Raw genomic sequence first — 17,813 nt, 5'->3', positions numbered from 1 at the left:
GAGACAGTAGAAGTTTAGCAAGATAAGAAAGAATCAGAATTAAGAGAAAGAAAAAAAAAAAAGATTCAAAGACAAAATAGAGTTAATCAGCAGGAAGGAGAGAAAGAGATTCAAAGCACTCTGGAGAATCAAGCTGAGACATAATGATGGACATCTCATCCACTGAAATAGAAGGAAAAGAAAGAACAAATGATACAGAAGAGATAAACTAATGAGTCAAGTAACAGGAAATTTAAGGGATCTCCTTTTGATGGCTTCTGTTTTTTCACCAAGTAGGAAGACCATCAGTGGAGAATACTTTGTTTCTTAAGTTTAAAGAAAGAAAATTAAAATGCTTAAAATAGCCTGTATGGGGAATGAACAAATTGCTCTGCAGACCTGACAACTCCTGCAGGGACTCCTGCAGAGACTATGAAGCCCTAGTACACTCACCAGGGCAGTCCATGATTTTTCTCCATGAGTACTCAACAAGCAACTTTTGTGTAAGCCACAGAGACAAAATGACCCAAAATTTAGGTTTTACCAGATGCATATGATAGTAATTGAACAAAGCAAAGAAACTGAAAATTCTAGCTAGCATTTTGAAGTGATGGACAATGGATTTCTGCTTGCTTACATAGGAAGCATTTGACAGAGAAGGGTGTCAAGGAAATGCAGATCACAAAAGCAACAAAGAGTAAAAAGGGTAAGGGATTAGTGGTTGGAGCAGGATGTTTAATGACCTCAAAGGTGATGCTAATTTCCAGTAATGGTGGGATAGCTTCATGAAAGAAAAGCAAAAGTGTTAGTCTCTCAGCTTTGTGACCCCATGGGACTGTGGCCCACCAGACTCCTCTGTCTATGGAAATCTCCAGGCAAGAATACTGGAGTGGGTTGCCATTTCCTTCTCTTAAGGGGTCTTCCCAACCCAGGGATTGGACCCAGGTATTCTGCTTTGCAGGAAGATTCTTTACCATCTGAGCTGCCAGGGAAGCCAGGATCCTGGGTGCTCTGCTCACATAACACTGGAATGGTGGCACAACCTTACAAGAAATGAAAAGAATATAAGCCAGAAGTCTTCAACAAGCAAGAAAAGACGCATTACCCCAAATATGTAAGACTCAACAACAGGAATTTTACCAGAAAGGGTTTTATAGGCACAGCAGCATAACGAAGGAAACCCCTCCTACCCTTTCCTACATGAAGGTCACGTAGAGAGGCAAAGAAGGTACAAGTTCCAGAAAACAGGGATTTCCCTCCAGAGAAACACAAGTGTTATTTAAGCAAATTAAAAAGTAACAGGGAAGAATCTGAAGATGCAAATGATTATGTTAACATTAGAAGAAGAGTAAGAAAGTTTTTAAAAGGCAACAATGAAATGAGATTTGGTGGAGTCACTTCACAAGAAGATAGCTAAGCGGACAGGCTTCAAGAATGCTCTGGAAGAAAAGACATCAAACCTCTCAGGAGTCTGCCAGTGCCTGGAACAACTGCAATTTTTAATAGTAAAGTCTGTTTCTAGAGTATGTGAAGACTTAAGACTTCTCTAAAAAGAGCCAAATGAAATCTGGATGAATTGTATTGGCTTAAGGCTACAGGCTAAGACTATCAGGCAAAAGCCTCATTAACTCGGCCTGTTAACTGAGAAAAGCACACAGTCTATCTCAGATTTTAGAAATCAACATTTGTCCTTGACTACAGATAAGACCCAGCTTGGAGCTTTGCTATGTTTCACAATACCCAGTAGAATGTGATAAAGAAATAAAAACACCTCATTACTAAATAAGGCACCCCTCCTTTATACTTGATTCCTCATTTGTAAAATGAAGGGGTTGAACTAGAACCACTACCATTAAGTTAAGCACCAACCCTCTCTCTCCCCTGCAAGAGGAGGCAGCAAACCTCATATATAAACTACCAGTTGGGAGTCAGACTAACCATTTGATAAAGCCTCCGAAACACATGCTAAGTACTATAGGCTCTGTGCTAGATATTAAGGAAAGACATAAAAATGAATACTATATAACTATATAAGGTGATGAATGTTAACTAAACTTACTCTGGTAATCTGTTTGCAATGTATGTAAGTCAAGACATTATGTGGCACACCTGAAACTTATACGGTGCTGCAGGTTGATCACATGTCAATAAAAATGAAAAGAAAAAATGAAATTATCTTTAAAGCACTTATGCCCTCATTACCATCAAAACTAGGGCTTCCCAGGTGGCTCAGCAGTAAAGAATCCACCTGCCAACCCAGGAGACAGTCAGGAAGCTTCCCTGGAAGAGGAAATGGCAATCTACTCCAGCATTCTTGCCTGGGAAATCCCATGGACAGAGAAGCCTGACAGGCTTTAGTCATGGAGTTGCAAAGAGTCGGACACAACTGAAGCCAACTTAGTACAGCACAAGTAAGGAATGAGAGAAATAAAAATAAATTTAAGATGAAAAAAAATGTAAGGTAGATCTTAAAGGAGAATTAAAACCCAGGAGTGATTAACAACAGATATTGCGGGAAGATTCCCTGGAGGAGGACATGGCTACCCACTCCAGTATTCTTCTCTGGAGAATTCCATGGACAGAGGAGCCTGGCGGGCTACAGTCCACAGGGTCACAAAGAATTGGACACCACAGAGCAACTAACACTTTCATTCTTTTCTCTCATTAGTAATCAAATAGTGAAATACATATTTTAAAAAGAGTGATAATGGCTTTTTTCACCTACAAGATTGACAAATAACATAAAAGGCTGACAATACTCAGCCTACCAAAGACATGGGAGTATGTGTATTCTCATCGCTATTGGAAGGATTCAATTTGCTAGGCAATAAAGATTATTTTGGAATTTTGAACTGCACACACTTAACAATTCCAGTTTTAGAAATCTACAAAAATATTCACACACATGCACAAAAATATTTACAATGATGTCCACTGCAGCATTTTTTATAATGGAAGAAAGCCACCTAAATGTCTATCAATATTGGAATAGTAAAATAAATTATATCAAATGCAGATAATGGAATACTCTACACCTTTTGAAAAGAACTACCTGACTGGACAACCTCCAAAACAAATGAAAAGAAAGCAAATACAGAAAACAGACACAGGATAGCTGCATTTTGGTTTTTAAAAAATAGTAAATATTTGTATATTTTTAATGTAAGGGGGGGAAATGAAATATCAATATGATGATACATGCACAGAAAAAGGGAAAGTAACACACTGATGTGTTATAAAGTGGTTGTCAAAAAGACAGGGCTAAGAAAAAAACTTATATTTACTTCTATCATTTTTAATTTTTTACACAGACATGTATTACTTTTGAAGTTAAAAAATTAAGTTTGTTTTTTTTGTAAACTGACACAAGCAGAGAAGGAGAGCACTCATTCCAGGTAGAAAAAAAAGCTAGGAGTATAAAAGAACATGACTTATTCAGTTACTGTTGAAAGGATGACTGTCTGGTCCTGCTCACTCTCTTCCTTTTCACATCCCTGCAGATAAGCCTCTATCCCCTGAAGCCCACCATCCGTGAGCCATAAACCTCAAGACCTTGCCTGCCTATTATGGAGACAGACAGATAAGCACCTGAGCACAGAGACCAACCACAAAATAAAAAAGTCTATGCTGAAGACTTCTAAGAAAAACACTGAAATTTTTAAAAATTTAAAAAGATAAAATCCACTTTCTAATTCATAAATGCCACAACAGAGAAAATGTATAATTTATCACTGTAACAGTGGCTACCAACAGAACTCTCCCCATATTCATTTCAATTTTGCCTGGATACCAATTCCGTTTTGCTAGCCTGTAGAAATACAAATTCCAATTTCATGAGGTTGTTAAATGGTTGACAATGGACTTATGTAATAAGACCCAGCTCTGTTACCAGATCCTAAATCCCAAAATCAGCTTTGAAATTACATGAGCCAAGAAAATCAGTTACTGATTACAGTGGCCATCAACACAGAATGAGCATATCCTCTTACACTACTGGTGTATATTTTTCTACATGATAAATTAATAATTACCCTGGTATGCCTAAAGACCAGAATCTGTATCAGAGGTAACACGGCAGAACATCAGCAATCTGCAACTTCACACCTGTTCCTAAACTTAACTTCTGTTAAGAAATGCAGGCCAAAAGTTGCTAAATTCAAGCCATAGTTAAGAACTGTTGGTACAACCCAAATGCTCCTATATACCTTATATAAAGTATAATTAACATTTTTGCAAGTGAATAATGCAATGGTTTAAAAATTCTGTCATGACTCTTCCTTACATACTTATGTCAGGATTTCTGAAATTTTACATAGGAACACCAGACTCTGTTTTGATGTTCAATATCATACCTACTGAAAAAGAATAAACGTCAGGAAAAGTGACAATTGCAGTGCAATAAAGTAATCAAAAAAATGAATATAAGCAAATATTCACCCAAGGAAACTAATTATCTTCAGTAAATTAAAAAATCAAAATGCTTTTCATTCATAGACTTAATACTTCAGAGAGTTGAGTATGTGTAAATTAATGTGTTACCTTTGTGGGAAAAGCTGGCTAACTAACATCAAGAGACTGATTCTGTATGTACATACATACCCTTTTGAAGACAGAGACATATACAAACAGGCAGTTTTACACATAGTTCTTCAACTGCCTGTAAAGAAGCTAAAGTTCTGTACAGTTTACACAACACTAGCACATATAGTTTCTCACTGGATTTAATCTTCACATCTCCTTGAGGCAGATGGATGGAGACACAAATTTTATCACTCATGGACAGAAAGATAATTAACAAAACACCTAATTTATTAACATCAGTCTTCTGACTCTAAATCCAGTGTTCTTTCCATTACACTACTCTGCTTCTCTTCTAAAAATACACATGAAAATAATCACGCCGTTTCATTTTTTTCCATCTTTACCACCTTAGACCAGAAAAATTTCTTAAGGAAAAAATTCATCTGTATTTTCATATTACGAATACAGGTTAAACAGGTTTCATTTTATTTTAGCGGAATTTTACTTACATAAAATAATTTGAAATAAGCAAGTCACTGTTTACATTTTTAAAATTTTTATTTCACAAATTAAACTTGAACCAAACTGAAAAATCTTGTTTATAAGTGAGAACAAGAAGTAAAGTAAAACACTATACCAGGGACTTACATTCTCCATATCATCCTGAAAGACAAAACTTCCTTCTCCTAAAATTTAAAATCCCCTCTCTACAATTCCCCCCTCCTATTACTTCCCTCTGAAGGAAATTTCATAAGCCAATTTTAGCTAATTTTTTACTAGTTTCTTATTTATTCTAAATTTGGTTTTATTTGTATCATCCGTTGTTTTCCTATTATGGAAATGTCTTAAATGTGGAAAACAAACCTGTTTTCAGCAATGTCTTCAAAATTTGTAATTTTACAGCTTCCTCTTTTATACAAAATATATGCTTGCAGCAGAAGTTGTTTTTCAGAACTACCAGCAAAATCCTCTAGTTCAGTTTCTAATTATTTTATACCTTGCTTTAGTGACATTTTTTCACTAGCCTGAATACATTAACAAAACACATTCATCCGCTAATTTTAAATTTTGCAATCATGAATTATACATTCCATTTAAGCTACAGTCAGAAATAACAACCTAGAAATTTTTTGGCGTAAATATGGAATAAAGAATCATGAAGTCTCAAATTGCATTTTGTCAAGTACTTAGACGGAGAAGGCAATGGCACCCCACTCCAGTACTCTTGCCTGGAAAATCCCATGGATGGAGAAGTCTGGTGGGCTGCAGTCCATGGGGTTGCTAAGAGTTGGACACGACTTAGCGACTTCCCTTTCACTTTTCACTTTCACGCATTGGAGAAGGAAATGGCAACCCACTCCAGTGTTCTTGCCTGCAGAGTCCCAGGGATGGCAGAGCCTGGTGGGCTGCCGTCTGGGGTCTCACAGAATCGGACACAACTGAAGCGACTTAGCAGCAGCAGCAGCAAGTACTTAGAAATGCTAGGAAGCAATACAATACTGAGGTGTTATGGAATAGGGATTCTAATCACTAGTTGTAAAATGTTTCTAAATCCAAAAAACACTTCCAATGAAAGGTTACTAAATCATATGTAACAAACTTCCAATGATAACTGCAGAAGTACTGATATATTTAGGCAGTGAAAGAAGAGTCACCCAATTCCAGATTTGTTTCAGGTTTATAGTTATCTTTTTATTCAGTAATCATTTGGAAAGAATGGATACATCTTAAAAGATAAACTGTTACAAAATTTAAGGCTTTAAAGATACTTATGTATCACCCTAGACTCATAAATAATAATTAATTGTACCTTTGGCCACAATGATGCAGTTTTTTTAGCCACAAGATAAAATCTACAAAAGTGAGTTGCCATGGATTTCAAATATGAAAAAAAGATTTCAAAAATCATAACTGCTATACCTCTAATAGCTTTACTATTATCACAAGGATTAACACATGCAAATTTTAATTTGAAACAGGTATACACCCCTTAACCACCAAAATTAAAATGGCGTAAGAGCAGGAAATCTGATATACAAATATTTAAGTGAATGAAAAGTATGGCCATCTTATCCACTGTCTGTGAATCATGTGGATTTCTCTAGTTTTAAATGAAGTGAAGAGAAATAATTGCAAATAAAGTATATTTTTAAAAATCTAAATAGTAACATGTTAATGACTATTAATGTAACCAATAACTTTGAAGGCTGCTTTGAAAGCAAAATTTCAAAAGTTTAACATAAAGGCTTGAATATTTTACAATTTTTTTTGCTTCCTTGTAAACAAAGTTTTTGAATGATTTTACTATTTTTTCAACATAGATACAATCACAGACATATGCCATTCAGCTTCAGGTGCCATTCTCTGAAGGACCATACATTTCTAGTGAAATTTTTCTTCCTAAATTAAATCAAGGAATAAAAAGACTGTTCCTATTTTCCCATCATCATTTGTTAAATGTAAAACATCAGAATTATGTATTTCTAGGACAATAAGTCTCTGGAAACTATATTTCCCACTGAAGGGTAAGATGTAATGATAACATTTCCACGTTGAAATTTGTATTGTGTATATTTTACCACAATCTTTTTTTATTTTTTTTTTATCATTTCTATCTGGTGTATCTTATCTGATTCTCCTTTCAGAAAATCTCAGCAAATTAAATTTTCTTCTAAAATGAGAAAAAGAAAAACATTGGTCTGATTCCTATGGAGCCCTAAAAAAAAAAATACACTTAAAATGCAATGACTCGTATTTCAGAAAACGTGGCATCTCTCCATGTGCCAGAATTTTCCACATATACAATTCTGTGTGCCAGAGATCTCAACCATTGGTTTTTGCTTTTTCCCAATCATTATAAAAAGCAACACTACAATGTTTCTCAAACTTTGACCAGCAGATTACCTGCATTAGAATCAACTGATATGTTTGTTTTAATGCAAATTCCGGGCCTCACTACAGGTCATCTACATCAGAAGATCTGACACCATTTCCACCAAGCACCTTCACTGTACTTCTGACTTTCATCAGTAATTCTGACTTTCTGGCTTCACTGAAACCTCTCTGAGTCACAGATCTAAAAGAAGAAACAAAATTCTCCTTTTCTGAGATACATTTTGGACCCAGTGGCCCCTCTGCCAATCTTTGAATATTGCACCTCTCAGCTCACTTTCCTGTATTTAAAAACCAGATGTGGAACTTTTAAATCTCCTGATCCGAAGGTCACATCACATACCAATTATATTAGAATGGGTGGAGGTGGAATCTGGACATCAATATTTGTAAAATTCTCTAGTAGAGTCCTATGTGTAACAAGGTTTGGAAACCACTGCCTTAGCTGTTGGCTTTAACAGACACAGATTATTAAAATCTTAACTAAATACACTATGCTAGTATTAAATTAAGTTTTTAAATTGCCAGATATATGTATATATTTTCATTTTTATTTTAATCCAGTAAGGAATTTTTTTCAATGCATTGGATTAAAGCTTAAGAGTATCATTTTGAGAGAATGTAAAACAACAACAAAAAAATTGTTTCACACTGAATGCAACTAATATAGGATCATACCACGCATTTAAAGTTCAGAGAAAAATCTGTTATTTCATTTGCATACTAATTTCAGTGATTATATTTTGGGAAATCATGGAAAAGCCAATACAAAAATTCAAAATGTGTGCTTTAGATATTTAAAAGCACTCCAAATACTCTGTTAACTCCAAGCAAATTTTCCTAAATTTAGAACAGATGGAATATTGTCATTAACGTTAAACACTGTATTTTGCATTATCTTTTTCCAATTTCTGACTTGGTATCTCACTTCCCTGAAAGAAAATCATAATTTTGATATATTTCCCTCTATTCTTTACTAATTCCCATAGATGATGGTTATATTATACAACCTGTTACCATCACTTGATGAAATCTAATGGCTCATAAAGAAAAAAATTTTTAAATCTTGACTCTTTTAACAAAGGCAAACTAATCAACCATAACACACCATTTTTATCTATTCAATTTCAACCTGCACTTTACCCACTATGTAACACAATAAAGTGCCACACACTGTAACTCTATAATAAGTTATCCCCAAAAAGTGAAGCATTTTTCAAAATCATACTGTTTAGACATTCAATACTTTAAATATTTTTACAGGGTTTCAACATGCAAAAACACATTTCACTACACTTTACAGGCCTCAAAGTTCATGACAATCGTGCTAATGCACTTTTCTTTTAGAAAAATAAACTAAACCAAAATTTTTTTAATTCATCTTTAATATATTAAAGCATCTTAAAGATTAAAAGAATAATTTCCTAAAATTTCCCTTCACTGCTCAGAAAAGTCCTATGTGCAGTTATCCTTGATACCAAAAAAAAAAAAAAAAAACCCCACAATCATCTAAACTAAAGCTAAAAGGAAAACTTTAATTTCAATAAGCATATTTTTATGACTTCTAAAGGAATCATACTGAAAAGCAAGGCAAAACAGCAGGGTCATATCCTGATACAGAATGCACAAATAAGGCAGTTACTATTATATCTAAAAGAACACTATTTTGATTAAGTTCCAAAACTCTGCACATAATGTAATCCCCAAAATGAATACCCAATGCCACTTAAAAACAGGAAAAGGCAACATTTGTATCTGTTGTTAAATTCAGATGAGTACTCAAAGTAAAAAACAAAGGTAAGCATAATAGACAGTGTTTTAAACATCAATAGTTATCCTTCCCTCATAGGAACCAAGTTACTAAACTGATACTAAGAATTGTTTCCTAATCTTTATGTAAAACAGAAATGTATAAAGATGAACGTTGGGTCCAACAAGAGAGAAATATGCTTATAAGCTTACTTCAAGATGCTCAAAATAATCAAAAAAGAAAAGATGAGCACAGAGCAGAAAGGAGAACCATTTAAAAGCCATATGTTATGTCAGAAGTACTTCAGCTTTAGCTTAGAAATGACCCAACTAGGAGAGACTCTACGGCCATCACAGGGCCTACACAGTTCAACAAGGCTCATTCATTACTTGGAAGAAAAAGGATAATAACAAGGTTTCGTTGTTGTTGTTGTTTTTGTTGTTTTAAAGAAAAGAAAGTGAAAGTTTAGTCACTCAGTCCTGTCTGACTCTTTGCGACCCCATGGATTGTAGACTACCAGGTTCCTCCATCCATGGGATTTTCCAGGCAGGAGTACTGGAGTGAGTTGCCATTTCCTTCTCCAGAGGATCTTGACGACACAAGGATCAAACCTGGGTCTCTCACATTGTAGGCAGACACTTTACCGCCTGCAAGCCTTGTATTAAATAGGCCTTTCAGGTGGAGACACAGTAGGATAGTTTCACCTACAAAGGGCTCTGATCTGTATTTATCTGCATTCTATTTTTCAACACTAGAATTCATGTATGGTGAACAAAGTTAAATTTCATTTACTATACCATTCTCACGATACATTAGTAAAATACCAAAAGAACAAGCAAAATTAGCAAGCACATGAAATACAGTTCAGCCATCATTTGTCATTAGTAAAACGCACTACAGCTGCTATAAACACAAACTCCACACCAAGTGTTCTCTGAGGATGCAGAGAAACTGGGACCCTTATATATTGCTGGTGGGAAGTAAAATCGTGCAGCCAATTCGGAAAACATTTTGTTCACTCCTTAGAAGTTAAGCATAAGCTTACCACATGACCCAGCAATCCTACTTCTTGAAATCTAGTCAAGAGAAATAAAAACATTAAGATGAATTCCTAAGTAAAATGTGGTATATGGAATATTATTCAACAATTTAAAAGAACAAGATATTGATAAATGCTACAACATAAATGAAGCTCAACAACATTATGCTAGGTGAAAGAAGGCCTTCCCTTGTGGCTCAGCTGGTAAAGACTCCGGCTGCAATGCGGGAGACCTGAGTTTGATCCCTGGGTTGGCAAGATCCCCTGGAGAAGGGAAAGGCTACCCACTCCAGTATTCTGGCCTGGAGAATTCCATGGACTGTATAGTCCATGGGGTCTCAAAGAGTCAGACATGACCGAGTGACTTTCAACACCACCAGGTGAAAGAATCCAGAACAAAGTCTCCATACTGTGTAACTCTGTCTGTATGGAATTTCTGGAAAAGAAAACTTCATAGAAACACAACAGAATCAGTGGTTGGCTGGGGCTAGTAATCAGAATGCTTGATACTATCTGAAAGTTTTTCAAAATAGTCATTCAAAGTGACTTGTAATAACACTCTTAAATCCTGATCAAAATCTCTCATGCCCTTTGGCTTTGTTTTTAATTCTGCTACCAAATGTGGCCTTACTGTTAATAACAGCCAATATGTCACTTTAAGGAATTTCATCCTGTGAACACATCGCTAGCATTTTATCTGTCCTAACTCATGAAAGGCTGTTTCAAACACAGGCATCACCTAGGTACATAAGAAGAAACTGGATATGTTTAACCAGAAGAAAAGTTAAAGAGTAGGAGAGCATGATGAAGGCCGTTCAGCCCTCAGAAGCTGTTTTTATCTTACTTAAAACACTGAATAAAATCACCTTAAATACTCTCCAAGACAAACTGCCTAAGCACAATTCCGAAAATATTCAAATCACAATTCACTTCTCCTGCCTGACTTTCAACTAATTCTACCACCCAAACACAACCCCTCTGCATATATACGTGTTCACTTATCTTCCTTCCTATAGATAGATAAGAAATAAGTGACAAGAACATATATTAATACCAAAACTTTTACTTGGGGAATACTTTAACATCTCTTCAAGCAGGGATCTATTTCTATAGGTTATCACTTCCATTACTTAAATAAGCATTATTTGTTATTCAACAAATATTACAAGACACAGCAAGAGGAAGAAAAAAAATGACCCATATCCTAAAACAGCTTGTATTCTATCCATCAAATAAAGCCAAAAACTAAGAAGTACATATGACAATACTTGGTCATTCCTCATCACAAACATCCAAGTAATTAAGGTAATGGCAAACAAGATCTGCTCCATTTCTATCTAAAGTATTAGCTGGTTCTGCTACTCATTTCCCTGGCTTAAAAAATAACCCCAACAATGAAGTGTTAAAATTTAGTTCCAAGTCTATCATCTTTTGAAAATCTCTATCAACTGCTTTATAACTTAAAAAAAATCTGAAACTCTTTTAGAGAATAAAGGAAATTAGATGTTGAGTACTAAGTGATCAGTTTATAACCAAACCAAACCAAACAAAACAAAACAAAACACCTACAGAGCACTCTAGATGGCAGACCTAAACAACCCATACCTTAGCAGAATGAAACAATAAACCATATAAACATTCTTGGACTTAGTCAGAAACACTCCCCAAAAGTTTACCAATAATGAACCAAAAATGAATCTCAATACTTCCTTTTTTGTCTATGTCTGTCTGCCTCTCTCTCTCTCTCTCTCTCACACACACACTCACACACACACACACACACACACACAGAACTGCTAACTATCACGATCCAAATGCTTTCTAAAAAGATAAGTGAGGGTCATCTGGGACACTCAAATGCAGAACTCACAAATATATCTCTATAATTTAATCATACTTCACAGGGGAAAAAAAGGTACAAATGATACAGATGAGAGGAAAGGAGAATGACTCCAATCAAGGATAAAAGTGACAGTTTTAGTAGAGTCCCAAATGCCACCATAATTTCATATCAATTAAAATATCAACCTCTATAAAATAAGCTAAGCTACCAACAGAAAATGTTTTGTGTTTTTTCCCCAAAAGCTATATTATAATATGCTGCTCCGAGTCTCCATAGTCTTCTCATCAGTAACCCTTATCACTAACAGCTCATATTTTTGGAATGTAAGCACAGGATAGAATTTTAAATATGGTTGTAGAGATGTAATTTCCATGAAGAAACTCAAGCTCAAATGAAGACCAAATTCATAATCATTACTCTCTCTTTTCTCCCAAGCACCACTCTCCAAATAAAGTTATATGACAATACAAAGATATAACAGAGGTTCCCAATTAATATTTTGTGAACTATTTGTTCACAAATAGTTAGACAAATAGTAGTTAGACAAACCTCCTGATAAAATTTTTGTACCCCTACTTCATATTTTCTATCAGAATTCCAAATGAAGTGACATTAAAAATAAAACCATTAGAGTACTAAAAGAAAATTCATGTCTATATCATAATCTTGATAATGGAGAATGTCCTAAGCCAGAAAACACTCTACAGTGAGAAGACTAATAAACGTGATTACATAAAAGCTTCTTATTATTCATTAAGTATTTTAAAAAATGACAAAGCATAGGTACAGTGTAATTTTACTTCTTTTACATTTAATTTTTTCGGACAGGTATTTATACCAAAATGTGCTCTCTATGTGAGGAAACTATGTAGAAGTGTCACTTGCATTTATACCTTTCTTTAGTCTCTAAATTTTCTACAATAAGAACATATTATTTTTATAATTTAAAAAATAACAAATCTTACTTCACTTCAAAAAATAAAATCCATGCTTCCCTGTCTCAACCATTGCTGTCTGCTCATTTCCTTCAAGTAAAATGATACAAATTAAAAATTAAAGAATTTTGAATAGAGCATGGGTTAAAGAATAGAACCACGACTAACGACTTGATGTAGTTACTAAGTTGATAAAAAAAAAAAAAAAAGCACCTATCAGTAAACTGATTTTCAACAAAGGTGCCAAGCAAGGGAATCCAATGAGAAAAGAAAAACATTTTTTTACAAACTGCTGCTGGTGACTATACTGTCCAGTAACAAAACTGTACAGATGACCTGAAAGTTACTGAGAGTAAATCTTAAATACTCTCAAGATGACAACACCAACACAGTAATTATGTGAGGTAAAGGATGTTTTAGCTAACTTTACTGTGGTAAACATTAGGTAGTATTGTGTATCACGTGTACATCTTATACATATACAATGTTACATATCAATAATATCTCAATAGAGCTGTGGAAAAAATGTTGCTGAATAAGCTAAGTAACTGGATTTGGGGAATATGAGGAAAAACATTCACATTGCACACTAAAACTGGCTTAACATATTATTCTAGACCTAAAAGTAAAACAATAAAGCTTCTAAAAGAAAGTAAAGGAAAATTTCTTGAAACATGGGAATAGACAATAGTCTTTCAAGCAGAAAAAGCAATAACAATTTAAAAAAATGTGATTAACCACCTTGCCATATATTTGACAAAAAAACTGATACATAAGATATATAAACAGCTTGTGTAACTCAAAAATAAAGAATATTAATTTTTCAAATGGATGAAAGATTTGAACAAATGCTTCACAGAAGATATACAAATGTCCAGTTATGTGCATAAAAAAGTACATCATTAGTCATCAGAAAAATGCAAACGAAAGTCACAATCAGATACCACTACCCACCCACAGAATGGCTAACCTTTAAGCTTCAGTGTTGGGAAGGAACTGGAACTCTCCCAGGTCGCTGTGTGAATGTAAAATGGTATGACCACTTTAGGAAAAGATCTGACAGTTAGTTATATTAAAAAAAAAAAAAGAAAAACCTAAAGATACACTTACCCTATGACCTAGTAATGCCACTGCTAGGTATTTAACTCAAGAGAAATGAAAATGTGTTCTCACAAACTTACTGCTAGATTGCTTACAGTAAGCTTTATTAAAAGCTGAAGTATATTATACAAAATAGTCAAAAACTGAAAACAACCCAGGCATCCATCAACAGAAGATGCCTAACAAATTGTGCATTATACATACAATAGAATGTTAGTTAGCAATAAAAAAAGGAACAAACTGCTGATACACAAAATAACATGGATGAATCTCAAAATCTATCCTGAACTAAAGAAGCCAGATATAAGAATACACACGATGGATTCCATTTATACAAAGTTCTAGAAAAGGCAAAAGTAATCTTTAGCACCATTCTGCATGCTATATTCTCTTAGTATGCTTAGAATACTTCAGAATTTGAAATTGCAAAAGAGAACTATCTGATCAGGACTCAACCAAAACAACGGACAACAACTTAGGCTTCAAGATAATTATCCACTATTTCTTTACAGCTTTTTAAGGTGTGTGTTAAGTCAGTACTTTCTTACTTAGTCTGTGCTGGCCTTACCTTGGAGCAAGATGTTTCCAAATTCAGAATATTTGGATTTTAAAATAGTAATAAAGTATATATACTTTATTACTATGTATACTATATATGTAAAGTATATACTCTATATACTAAAGTATATATGTATACCATGTAATATAAAGTATATACTAAAGTATATACTTTATATACTTTATTACTATGTATACTATGTACAGTATAGTCCCCAAAACTCTGGGGAGTCTGGGGTAGCATCCTGAAATCAAACGCTATTATTTCTCTAGTGCTCAGTAGCTCAGTCGTGTCCGACTCTTTGTGATCTCATGGATTGTAGCCCACCAGGCTCCTCTGTCCATGGGATTCACCAGGCAAGATTACTGGAGTGCATTGCCATTTCCTCCTCCAGGGGCTCTTGCCGACCCAAGGATTGAGTCCCTGCCTCGTGCATTGGCAGCCGGATTCTTTACCACTGAGCCACCTGGGAAACCCCAATGTTTCTCCAGAGGAAGCTATTATTATTTACACCAAGAGAAATAAACCGCCTAAAATACTGTAACATCAGATCAGGACAGATGTTACATCAAATAAGCTTTAGCAAAAACCACTGTGATAAAAAAATATTTTCACATAGTTTACAGGTTTAATAAAAATGAATCAAATGAAGTGTTTTGTATTCTAAGTTACTGTAAATCCTAAGTTTTTAATCACCTTTTCCCATCAACACAAGCCTAATGGAACACTTTACTCAAGCCTGAATCCCAGGGGTTACAATAATCATTTACTCTTTAAAATAATAAATCAAAGCACAAACACACAAACCGTTAGAAAGACATCTCTCTAAAGACACTAAAGACATCTCTTTAGTGTTAGCACAACACTAAAGGACAATTCTTTTTACCGTAATATTTGGGTAAGCAGTATGGGAAGCTTAGTCTTGACAACAAAACATGGGTATATACGCAAAAGTTTCAAACAACGAAAAAGCATACTACTGAAGATCCTTCCCTCCGGTGGGGGGGGGGGGGGGCACGCAGATACTACAGAAGCAAATTTATCTCAAAACTCTGTTTTTAAGTAATAGCTAGCAACTTACAATCTGCAGCCACAAAAGGGATATATGCTCTTCAGATTAATCTGAAGGATCCACATAAAGCCTCTTTAAAACGAGCCACAGCAGAGGAAAAGACACTTTGGTCTCTGTACTGACCGTCTTAAAATTCAGATATATCTATGCTTGGTGACTGCTAGCACTTTTCTGATGGCAAATTCAAAACATAATGTTATTCATTCATTCATTCAAAATTTTATAGCAAGAAACAGCTGCCAATAGAACCATTTTCCTTTTCAAAGGAAATTAAAAGCACTTACCTAAAAATATGCTAAATGCACAGAGAAGTGAGCTAAATTTAATAAGCACTACTATGTACCAAGCACTGAACTAAGCACTTTTACATGTTATCTCATAGAATACTTTTTCCAACAAACAGTTTTAACCTCAAGGCCTAGCCTACAGTACCTATAATAGTAACTATTATAATAGTAACTTCTGGTATACTTCACCTCTTAGTTTTGTCACCTTAGGCAGTATATAATTTTAAATGGTACTTTCTAAGCTCCAAAATAAGTAACTAAGATTTGTGGCTGTGTTTTTATCATATTACTTTAAATTGTCTCTGTTAAAGAAAAAATATTAATATTTTCTATAATAAAATCAAAAGAAATGCCATTTACAGTAAAACAATGATCAATTATGACAATGAAGGTTAAACAGTAAGGTTTTAAATCTTTAAAGTGACCCTCACCATCATTTTTGGAAATATGTTTTTATAACACTTTTAAAAAATTAACTCATGGAATTTCTGTTTGGAAGGAAGAAAAAGTCCTGGAGATGGACAGTGGTGATATTTGCACAAAAATGTGAATGTAACGCCACTGAAGTGTACATTTAAAATGGTTAAAACAGTAAATTATGTTATGGACAGGCTGTGTGCGCGATCAGGCACTCAATTGTGTTCGACTCTTTTCAACCCATGGACTGTAGTCCACCAAGTTCCTCCATCCATGGAATTTTCCAGGCACGCATACTGAAGTAGGTTGCCATTTCCTACTTCAGGGAATCTTCAAACCTATGTCTCCTGCATTACCACATTTTTAAAAATCAATTCATTCTACTATTTGATATAATTAAATATACAGGTTTAAAGCTAACACTGTAAATAACATGGTTTAAAAAAAAAAAATCTTCAGCTTGTCATTCTACAGGAGAAACACCAGCAACCTCAAAGAGTAAAGGACACTTTGGGGCCTGATAAGATTTACTGCAACCCAGAACCATAACAGTTAATCAGCTAAAAACAGCAAAGATGAAACCTGTCCAGTCAGCAGCATGTGATGTCCTACTAGCAGTATGTTACCTTAATAAAGGTGTAAAGTGTCTTGGCTGATCTAGGCACTCAATAAATGAATGGACCAGGCAGTTTACTGAGCATGTATAATGCTTCATTTTTTAAAAAGCAGCCTTCATTTTAATAATTTAGAAAACACTTAAATAATGTATGATCATAAATAGCTTAGGCTCAAGCTCATAATGACCCTAATAATTAACATCAGTAAAGCCTAAGAGATGAAAGTGCAAAAAATTTCTATCTGAGGTTGAATATGAACCTGATGAATACTTGAGATTTGCTGTACTATTTTTAACTGAACTTTCTGGCCTTAGGTCAGAGTTTTGCTAGCAAAATACCAAAGTGAAAATGCTGGGAGTGAAGCCCAGAGTCTCTGCTCTGGTCTAGGAAAAGCTATGCCCTTCATGCAACCAACCCTATCCCCAATCGAAGACTTTGAAACACTATCCGAGTGTCATGCTCCCATGAAAACATATGAACAACACACTGACATGAAAATCAGTAAAAGGAAATGTCAAACACGTCTGACACACTACATCACTACATTCGGTGCACTGTACAGAAAGACACTCTTTAGTCAGTTCCTGCACTTTGGCCAAACGGGACTGAGTCACTCCGCAAATGATTCCAGAAACCTCAAAGGATAACCAACAGCTTCTGAAGGAAAGTCAGTCAGTCACTGGAAAGGGAAGAGACAGTTTTTCTCATCATACAGTCAATAGATTTCTGTCAGGGAGTAGAACAGGCATTCTGGAAGGAAATACCTAAAGGATCCAAGGATCCCCTACCCGAATTCTAGTT

At 34.8% G+C, this 17,813-nt stretch overlaps 1 protein-coding gene across 3 annotated transcripts in view; it reads right to left on the bottom strand.

The window, feature by feature from the left end:
• The window catches only part of ROCK2 (Rho associated coiled-coil containing protein kinase 2), a 131,152-nt gene that overhangs the window by 111,799 nt on the left and 1,540 nt on the right, over window positions 1–17,813 (bottom strand). The window lies entirely within an intron of this gene.

Source organism: Bos javanicus, chromosome 11 (genome assembly GCF_032452875.1).
Source record: "Bos javanicus breed banteng chromosome 11, ARS-OSU_banteng_1.0, whole genome shotgun sequence".
Classification (NCBI taxonomy): domain Eukaryota; kingdom Metazoa; phylum Chordata; class Mammalia; order Artiodactyla; family Bovidae; genus Bos; species Bos javanicus.
This window is presented reverse-complemented; position numbering and strand designations above follow the sequence as displayed.